Here is a 10,188-nt window from a genome sequence, read left to right on the forward strand (position 1 = left end):
ACAACTTGAATTTAAAAACTTTCCATTCTGACCTCTGGCATCTACAATATTTCTTTTTTTTTTTTTTTTTGCGCTTTGTTAAGTCAAAGAGCTTTCTAAGAGCCATTCCACACAAATGCTGTGACAGGATGATAATGCATTTGCCATCGGTCTGAATGGGACAATGAGTGTCATCTGACCCAGCTGTGCAGCCCTGCTGTCAACGCAGCGGAAAATGCTCAGCTTTGATTTGAAAGAGGGAACACAGGTTTCTTTAATACCTATAAGATTACCGTTTGTTACATTAGAATGATTATAGGATTGCTATAACCTTATTGTAGATATTGGCAGTGACTTATAACCCTCTTAACCATAAATTCTGCTCTTCTTAATCTCACAGATAATTGGATATGATTGAAGAGTGCAGGTTGTTGCATTAACACTCCATAAGGTACCCCAAAAAAGAAACTGTATGAAATTACACCACTTATCTCACTCACCTGCCATACTGAATCTCAACTATAAACAATGACTGCAGCAAGCACTTTTAAGAAACTGAAAGTCAAACTGCTCTGTTCAACAAATACCGTACATCTTAAGTCTCATACAATTCAGTAGTTTATTAGTAAAACACAGAATGTGCAAGGAACTATACTCCAAGGATTGGATCTTATTACTGGGTACTGTCATGGGACCCCGGATTTGAATACTTATGATATTTATGTGTCTTATAAATGCAACTGTTCCCATTCATGAGCATACAGAATGTAAAGTGGGCTATATGAAAAAATGTACTTGACTCAAACCCATGTTATTACCGCTTGTGGTTATATTTAATCTTGACTTTATTATACTGCGGAAATTTAGCAAAGCCATCTGCTGTCTTGTATTTCAAACCAAAACATAGAAATAATTTTAAGCCGTGGACATGTAAAATTATTTGCCACTGCTGTGTTGTATGCCTTTTGGGGCGGGAGATTAAAATCACTGAAAAATTGAAATGTCTGATAATTTTTACAAGCTAGATTCAAATTGTCATCCTGAATTTATATTAGTTTTAGAGTGCACTGGTCACGCTATGAGACACACAACACAGTCAACACCAATAATGGCAATTTCAGCTCAAGGCATGAAGATATCTTATGAAAAAAAATGCACCATTTTTCGGGCATAATCCTATGAATTTCCAGCAACCAGCAACAGGCGTACCGGACCTTCATCGTCATGGTAACAATAAACACGTGGTTAACGTTGTGAAATGGTCGTAGTTTGGTTAGGTTTAGGCACCAAATCTACTTGGTTAGGTTTAGGAAAAGCGCACGGTTACAGTTAAAATAAGTAAGTTACATTAGTAACTCACAGTAAGTCGATGTAAGACTTAAGACAGTAAGACGTAAACATGTAAGTCACATGAAGTAAATCACGTGACTTAACTTACGTAGGTTACGTAACTTACATATAGAACTTAAAATAAGTAAGCGTAACTTAAAATAACTCAACGTTGACTTTTGGTTTCACACAGGACACAAACCCTCTCCCGGGTGAAAGTCCTGTGCCCCCCGTCCACCTCCGTACAAGGACTTCGATGCTCTTTATACTTCCTCATCTGACTTCCTCCTTTGATCCCGTCATAATTACTGAGGCCACTAGAGGTCACCGCCTAATGATAAATTTAACTGCCTTGTGGCTCCCTATTACGTTGGTTATATAAGAATTATAGTGCATTACTTTTCGTAAAAGTGAATGAGAACAGCTTCAAAATATAGACCTACAATACATTTTTTTCAGCAATTCAAATAGGTTTGGTGTTGTACTCACTGACAGCTGTTTCTCTAGTAAAAGAGAAAAAAAAAAAAAAGCCAACCAGAGCTTTGTAGGTGGGATCTATCAGTGCCAGAGCCAGAAGAATGGCATTAGAAAAATATCCACAAAAATGTCGTCATGCATGAATGGCAGCTATACATGTTGTAAGTTGACTTAGAGTAATTGCAATTCTTGTATAGGCATATTTGTTCAGTTGACGTGAAACATCAGTTACCACAGCTTCTTTGTCAGCTAAAGCTGTCATAGTCAGTCATTGCTAATTGGTTAAAATAAAACAAAATAACCCCCCTCCCAAAGACAAAACAGTTAACATGAATATAATGTCAGACTGAATAGTGAAAGGAAACAAAATGGCAGTTCGGTCTGATTATCAGGCTAGATAATTGCCATGTGTTCTTACACACACATAAAATATTTGTTCAACCAGTTTGTGAACCAAGTTAATGTGTGGAAATATGTACATGACCACGGATACATTTTGCCATCTGCCTTTACAGTATAGACAATACTATTTTAAGTCACATCAAAATGAAAACTGTCTATTTTATTTGTAGCGCTGCATATTATTTCATGCACATCACCTACATTATCTTTAGGCTACTTTCAGTAAAACAGAAAAAGTTCACTCTAATGTATACTATGGGTAGAATGTAATGTCTAGTTTAGAAATTGACAGCAAAGGCCCCTTGCTCTATTAACGGGATAGAATAGTGGGTTAATAATGGGTAACTGAGTGACTGTAGGGGATGAAGAGAGAGAGGAGTATAATAGGAGGCAAACTAGACAAACATATGAGCATAATTTCTGAGAAAGTGGGGAAGACACTTAAAAATGTATGCCAGGCATTTCAGTGAAAGTCAGTAAGCAGCTGGCACATTCTAAGCCTTTAACACCCTAGTTTTTGGTTTATTTATAGAAAAGATCTATCTTTTCTTGACTTAGCCTAATAGGTTCATTTCAAATTGCATGAAACGTATGTATTTAACTTTTCAAATGAAAAAAAGCCCTGAAAGAATACGTCCCCAGCCTCCCACTCCAAGCTTCTAGGTTAAGCCCCAGATATCAAATCCTAGAATCGCCCCTGGTCAGCATAGATTTTCTGTAAGAGGAGTGAAGAAAAGCAGTCACCTAACAATAGAAAAGTTAATGCACCAAGACAGAGCACACACACTGTGGGGGAGGAGCTGGGCCAATACTTGGGGCCCATACTGGTCCCAGATGTAGCCTATGGTGGGGGTGGATAGAGAGTGAGTATCAGAGAGACCAGCGAGGCCTCAGAAGGACAGAACAACTGAGAGGATGAGAGACTTTAATGGCCTCTAGCAAAACTCTCAGCAGGGTTAACTTTCTAGTACCAGACGTGCGTTAACATGACCTCTCATGGCTAGAGAAACAACGATTGTGCTAGTGAGAATGACACTGAATGTTTGCATACAAATGATGCACATTTCACCAGACTGCCCCACCAGAGTGCCCATTCACTGATGCCTCCATGCGACATCTACAATATTCACCAGATGCCTGTCTCTATGCAAGTGAGACTTATCTCCTCACTGTTAGCGTATCTAATATATGTTACAGTATACATATTATACTGTAGAAACAAGCATATCTTTGTCATTGAAAACACAATATTATGTATAGTTTAAAGAGACTCATTATTATTAAAATACCTATAGCCATCTTTATAACAGCTTCTAATGAAAAAGTCAAGTCATACTGGACCACTAACATGCCCCGAAGTGACTCCATGTCTTACCATGACTGCCAGATTGAAAGTGACTTGGACATGCAGCTCCAACTTTAAAAAGAGAGTCTTTGATGCTCACAGTTCAAGCCATCCTAGTCTGCATGAATAACATTAATTCTTAGAGTGAGATGTAGCCAGCTATAAAGGTGATGGAATGATCCACATCAGCTGGATGAATTCTGAGAATTAGCTGAGGTGGTTCTGCCTGTACTTGTGAACAAAGGCTTTGTTGTCACTTCATACACTCAGAACCGACAGGGCCACAACCAACAGAAGAAAAATACTATTAACAATTCAGCCTTCAAAATCAATTACTTTTCCCCAGAGACTGTGACATCTGTGGGAGGCTGGGGGAGAATCATTAAAACAGTTGTTAAAAAAATATTTGGCAGCAGCTTGGCATCACACTTAAGTTACAACATCTCAATCAGAAAAGGTTCTGTCTGCTCACTGAGAAATTTTACTCTCTCAGTTCTTTGGGATATTAACTACTTTTGCTCTCTCTCCATGAGTGTTTCCACTTTGAAGGATTTCCAGGGCCCTATGTTCCCAAGATTCCATTGTACATCCCCTTAACATAAAAGACAATGTCCAAACCTCTAGCATATTAACCAAAGTGTACAATCTGATAGTACAATACTAGTAAGCTTAACCCTAATCATCTTATGAGCCTAAAACCCTTGACCTGCAGTTAGCCCAAGCCTTAACCAAGTAGTTTGAGTTGCCTAACCTTTCCATACCATAGCCCTTTGGATCTTATTAACCAGTATCATACATTAACCCTGATAACATAGGACCTGGGATATGGGGTGGACTTCTCAAATAATGCCTGAGGATGGAGAGTTGGGAGTTTTTAGAAAACAATTTGATGACAACAATATACTCTCACTCTGCACTTAAACAGACCAGCTTATCTATCATTAAAAAGGTCACTTGGAAATAAGAAATGCATAGAAATGCAGAGAATACCGTTTTCATGGCACAAAAAGACAGTTACAGTTTAAAAATGCTGTCATCAACCACAAATTGTGTTAAAGATTTAACAAAGCCTACTAAGGTCACTATGGCATACACTATGGTAAGCAATTATATGAGAAAGTAAAAAGCTCGATGTGGCTGATATGACTAGCTACTGGGGCTGGTTGTGCAGAAACATTACCTACCTGGTCACCAAGAGTTTCACTCATTTTATCCAGTATTGTCATTACATCGAAGCTATATTGCTACAGGCCAAATCATATTACATCAACTGACCACAAACAAATGCAATATAGATAACTAGCTACATGAAAACAATACGACACATATGGCAGATCAGTGCAGCGTAAGGGGAGCGTCTTCTTTGAAACTTCAAGACCTGGACACCACATCATCAACTTGACCTCATATTCCACACTGATTCTGAATCCACCTTAGAGATTAAAATCTGTGCAGATCTGTTAGCAGCTTTTGTTTGCTGAAATGGCAGGATTTCTACAATTCTGAGGCGCTGTTAAAAATGTAGCTCTAAGCATAGATCTGAGCTGCATAAGACATTAAATTTTGATTGAATATTTCTACACAAGCAAAGTTGTGATGACACAAGGGTTGCACATGCTTTTGCACTTTTCATTTATTTAAATTTTATTAGCATCATAAGAAACAGACAAAATATCAGCTTGACTTCTGATGACTTGCAATGCCTTGTGAGCAGTTTTTTGGTGAAATGTTATTCACCACACCCACCCACAGACTTCAGAGTAATGGGAGGATGGGTGGATGGATTGATTTTTTTTTTTTAAATGATAGTCCTATAGAGAATGAAGCTAGGCTTTAACAATGTACACTTTCACTGCAACAGCTCTTTTGCTGGGCATTGTGGATGTGGGTGTGGTCTTAGGCAGACGAATAGCCATGAAAAGGAACTTAAGAGAATAACCTTGTTCTTTCTCGCTGCACCAAGCTGCTGCTGACACTATACTTTCAAGCATTGCTGGATCATCTACTTTATTGTCCCTACCTGAAACAATAAAGTGCTCTTATCTTTTTTTTTCTCTTTATAGTCCAGTGTGGGATAATGTCATATAAACAGTTAAGGAAACAGCAGATTCATTTAGAAAATCTATCATATGCCCATGTCACATATTGTTGAGTAGCAGGTCTCTGAAAATGACAACAAGAAGGGAAGTTATTTGTTGCAAAACAAACATCACTCATATTTCACTCTAACTGTAATGTAATTTCAAGAAATGCACTTAATCAACATAGCAGAGTTATCCTCTGTCCTTAATATTCTAAGAGTGTGCAATATGTTGACTTGAGAACATGAGGAAATACATGTTTAGCCAAAACCCTGGTGATAATGTTTGCTTGTCAGTTCAATGCAGTTCCACATTGCAGCATAGGGTAATACAAACCCTGGGGTTAGAAGAGGTAAAATTGATGTGGTAGACAAGAGCGCTACAACTATTGATTGTTCCGTGTTGTTTCTATTGCCTCATTTCTTAAATAGTATCAAACATTTGTGCAAGAGCTGGAGGGAGAGAAGGCCGACGAGGAGAGGCAATCCTGTTCCAGTTAGTGAGGGTACCATGGCTACCTTAAAGCTCTGCTTCAGTACAACAACAGGGGGTTCCATGGTGTTCAGCCAATATCGCTTCCTCTCCCAGGAGACGGAGAACACAATGCGCTCCTGACTGCCATTGATTGCATAGTCTCACCCATAAATTATGGCTTTTCCTTATCCCCAGTTACAGAAACAGGCTTTATACTGCAAATGGCATATAGTAATTGAGCAAAGACATTCAAATGATTATATACAGGTGGCTGTCAAACTCTGTAATTTGGTATTATAAAATGATGAATGAGGAATAAGAGATGAGCTATTAGCTGAAAATAATTGTGTTTCAGAATCAGAACGAGTTCAAACTAGACTGACTTTGCTCCATTGGGGACGAATCATTTTGACACCAGCTTTGTCAAATGTGTTACTTTTGTATTTCAACAAGTGTTTTACTTGCCGAAATCAAACCAAACCAAAAAAGTTTGTCCAGGGGATCAAAATGATTTTTTTAAAAAAACAGTAATTATAAAATGTCATGTTACTAAAGCATGCTTAGCAATGGTTAACAATCTAGTATAACAGCATAATCCCGAATGTGGATGTAGTTTATTGTAAAATATCCAAAGGTTAAACAAATAAGCTTTGCTTTGATACACATATGCAGTTATTTCCCAGAGTCTGTCCATGCTTGGCAGCCTATAATCATAGCTCTTGCAGTGTCTGCCTCTAGTCAATGTTTAGTAAAAGATGTCTTCAGTAGTTTATATAGTTCTTGTTAAACAAAATGACTGCAACTACAAACTGTCTTTCTCACTATACTGTTTTTCTGTCCCGTCAAAGGATGGGAAATGTTAAAATGCATTGTGAGTAACAAATTGAGGGACAGATTGAACTTGTGTTATATTTATTTATTAATTGACAACAATTTTGATCATCAAGTAATTGTTTAAGTGATTTTACAAGCAAAAACAAAACAATAGCTGGTTCTACCTTCTCAAATATTGCTGCTTTACCCACTTTTTTATTCTTGCAAATGTAATTTCCTTGAGTTTTAGACAAGAAATTTAAGATGTCTCCTTGGACTCTGGGAAATTGCGATGGGCATTAGTCACTAAGATGAGATGATGATTCATCTAGTAACAAAAAAATAACTGACAGATTAATTAAAAAAAAATGAAAATACTCATTAGTTCAGCCCTTGACATAACCCTAACCCTTTTTTTCATTGCACTGTAAAGGACATGTGATATTATGAATGTAGGAAAATTATATCTCACCCATATTATATTTCTTTCTGAATGCTTTTCTCTCACAACTAAGACAGTCTTATTTTCACTGAAACATATTTGAATTATTAGATTATTTTAGCCTCATCCTTTGCAGGCTGTCCCCGCATCTGGCTAATGAAATGACATGGTAAACATGGGGGGAAAACACAGAGACCCACACAGCCCTGACAGTGAGCCTGAGCATACCTCCTTGCCAATCAAAAGTTCAGATTCTAAATACAGCCAATATGTGACCCCTGGAGGCCTCTGGGATTCCATGTCTCCAGTTACAGGAAGAAAATGTGGCACATGCTGGGTCACAAAAGCTGTGGTCTGACTCCTGCTGCATGGTACTGTTGAATGCAGAGTGCACTTAACCTGAATGCATGTCTGCAAACAACACACATACAAACTCTTTTGATACAATGTACAATTTTGAAATAGCTAATGAACAGGAGGACATTGAGCCAACAGTGCGCTGCAGTGTAACATACACTGACACTGACTGAACACAGGCTATGGATGAACAACAGATGTTTATCAGCGCACTACTTGCCGTAACGGTACAGTAAGGGACAGTTGAAACTGGAAATTGTAAGGCTTGAATCAGCTGTTTTTACGCAGCCTGCCAGGTTACTTAAACTAATTGTTTTCATTGTTAAAAGAGCGAATAGAGACTTGACTATAAAGTAACGTTACACTTGCAGGGTGAGGCAAGGCAAGGCTGTGTACTCACTCGGAGTCCAGCACGACGGCGTAACACAGAATTGAAAATAATTTCCAAAAGATTAGTAACGTTATGACTTGTAACTCGTGCTGCAGAAAACGTGTGATGGGTTTATTTGAACCGTGCGTAAGAACGTCAAATTAACAAAAGAGGCAAAATGATCAGACAAAGAAATTTAAGAGCGCTCAAAACACACGACGGGAAGAGGCTAAACGGTCTTTACGTGAGTGAAGAATCTGAAGGATTACTAACCAGCCCTGGACGATTAAACAGCCGTTAATGCAGATGTGGGACCGTTATTTTCCTAGCATGAAAGTGGCCGGTGTCAGTTAGCTTAGCCACTCCACTAGCCTAGCAGCCTAGCTTGTCTCTTCCCGACTGGCTCACACAAGTCAGTTGGAGCAGGGTTTCAGCACTGGGCTCACTGGATAGCAGTGCTCGGAGTGCGGTCTCGATAACGTTAGCAGAGTGGTCGACACTGAGATTTTAGCTAACGAGAATAGCCCAGCTCCGGAAATAAACGCTATGGAAGGATGTTGTGGTATAATGAGCTGCAAAGTATTTCGGTGCCGCGGGATTTATTTACCCCGCAAACTAGCCTAAGCACAATGGTGAATGAAAAGGCGGACCTCGCCTAAGCTAATGTTAGCAGCACGGCGGGTCAGTCAGTGCAGCAAGTGTAACGCTACCAGGCTGCTAGCAAAAAAAATAATCATCCAGTTCACAAACCAAAGCATTCCAACTTACTAACGCTACACACCTTTAACCGTTGGAGATGACACCTCTTGCAGGTCCGCAAACTGTGTACAGCGCCTGGTTTCACTGAGTATTCCCAAAAAATGGTGTCCTCCTGTTCAGTTAACCCACGGTGAACAGTGAAAATAGACTAAATCTGGACGCTTTCCTCAGTCCTGTGGTGCTGAATCTGAGGCTACACGCTTTTCTGTCGGTGTCTCGGAAATGTCTCCTCCTCCTGTGGCTCCCTGCGAAATAATGACCCCTCCCAGCGCTCCAACCACAGCAACAGAGTAGGCAGGTGCAGATGATGGTGCGCTAGTAACGGGAAGCCTTGCAACATAGTGGGCTGTGTGGTAGATTCCAGGGTTGACAAATCAGGAGAGTCTCCGTCGTTGACGCATGCGTGATTCCCAGTGTGAGGATGCGCCCTGCCAGTGAACACATTGTAGGGAGGATTACTGAGATTTGCCATATTGTGGGAGGGTGCGTGCCGATTCCAGCTGTAGTAATAGTAATAACAACATAACATAACTAATAGCCTAACTGTGTTAATACCACAATTCATTTAGAAATATACCATATGGATATTCCATAAAGACTTTGTAGAAGTCACTATACATTTTTACTGTAGAGATTTACAACAGATTAATATGGCCATCACAGAATAAAGGTATTGTCGAACATCATTGACATGATGAGTGCCAATTTGGTGTACCAGGTTGAGCTGGACCAAGTGCTGTGTGCGTGGAGTTATTATTTTGTTTTTGTATTTTTTTTTAAATTGTGTTGTATATAATATAATTTAGGAGCTTTAGGACAACAAGGGCTAAAATTATCAGAGAAATGAAGAATATGATCAAATAAAAATCTAATCATTATTGGTTAATAGACCAACGCAGTAATTGTATATTAAACCATGTGGATATATTTGAAATAAATGTTTTGGGCAAAGCTGAATATTTCTGTTCACTTAATACAAAAAAAATGTTTTTACATTGTTTGTACATACTTAACTGACTGTGGCTTTGTCTGTACGGGTCAAAGACACAAGGACAATACAAACAAAATACCCAATAATAGCTCAGATATAGAATATAGAGAATACATAACACACAGCGCATGTGTCAATGTGCCTCAAAGTTTAAATAAATAAAATCACAATGATGTCTCTAACTAATCACATTCATTGTTCCAAATATTAACCTGAACAAAAAAAATACATAACAACTAAAATATCAATATACTGTGTAAGACAGGAGCAGAAGGACAAAAAACACAGACTCACAGTTTGCATGTCTGATGAGTCCTTTGATACTTCAGAAAGGTTCACCCATGTACTTAGTTTTATTTTTAGACATTG

General features: G+C 38.7%; 1 protein-coding gene across 1 annotated transcript in view; it reads right to left on the reverse strand.

The window, feature by feature from the left end:
* ctnna2 (catenin (cadherin-associated protein), alpha 2) overlaps positions 1 to 9,138 on the reverse strand; it is a 305,218-nt gene extending 296,080 nt beyond the window's left edge. The window contains exon 1 of the mRNA XM_044189180.1: positions 8,851 to 9,138. The gene's annotated coding sequence lies outside the window, so the exon portion shown is untranslated. The remainder of the gene's footprint in view (positions 1 to 8,850) is intronic.
* Between the last annotated feature and the right edge of the window lie 1,050 nt (positions 9,139 to 10,188).

The sequence above is a fragment of the Siniperca chuatsi genome, linkage group LG3 (genome assembly GCF_020085105.1).
Source record: "Siniperca chuatsi isolate FFG_IHB_CAS linkage group LG3, ASM2008510v1, whole genome shotgun sequence".
In the NCBI taxonomy this organism is placed as follows: Eukaryota; Metazoa; Chordata; class Actinopteri; order Centrarchiformes; family Sinipercidae; genus Siniperca; species Siniperca chuatsi.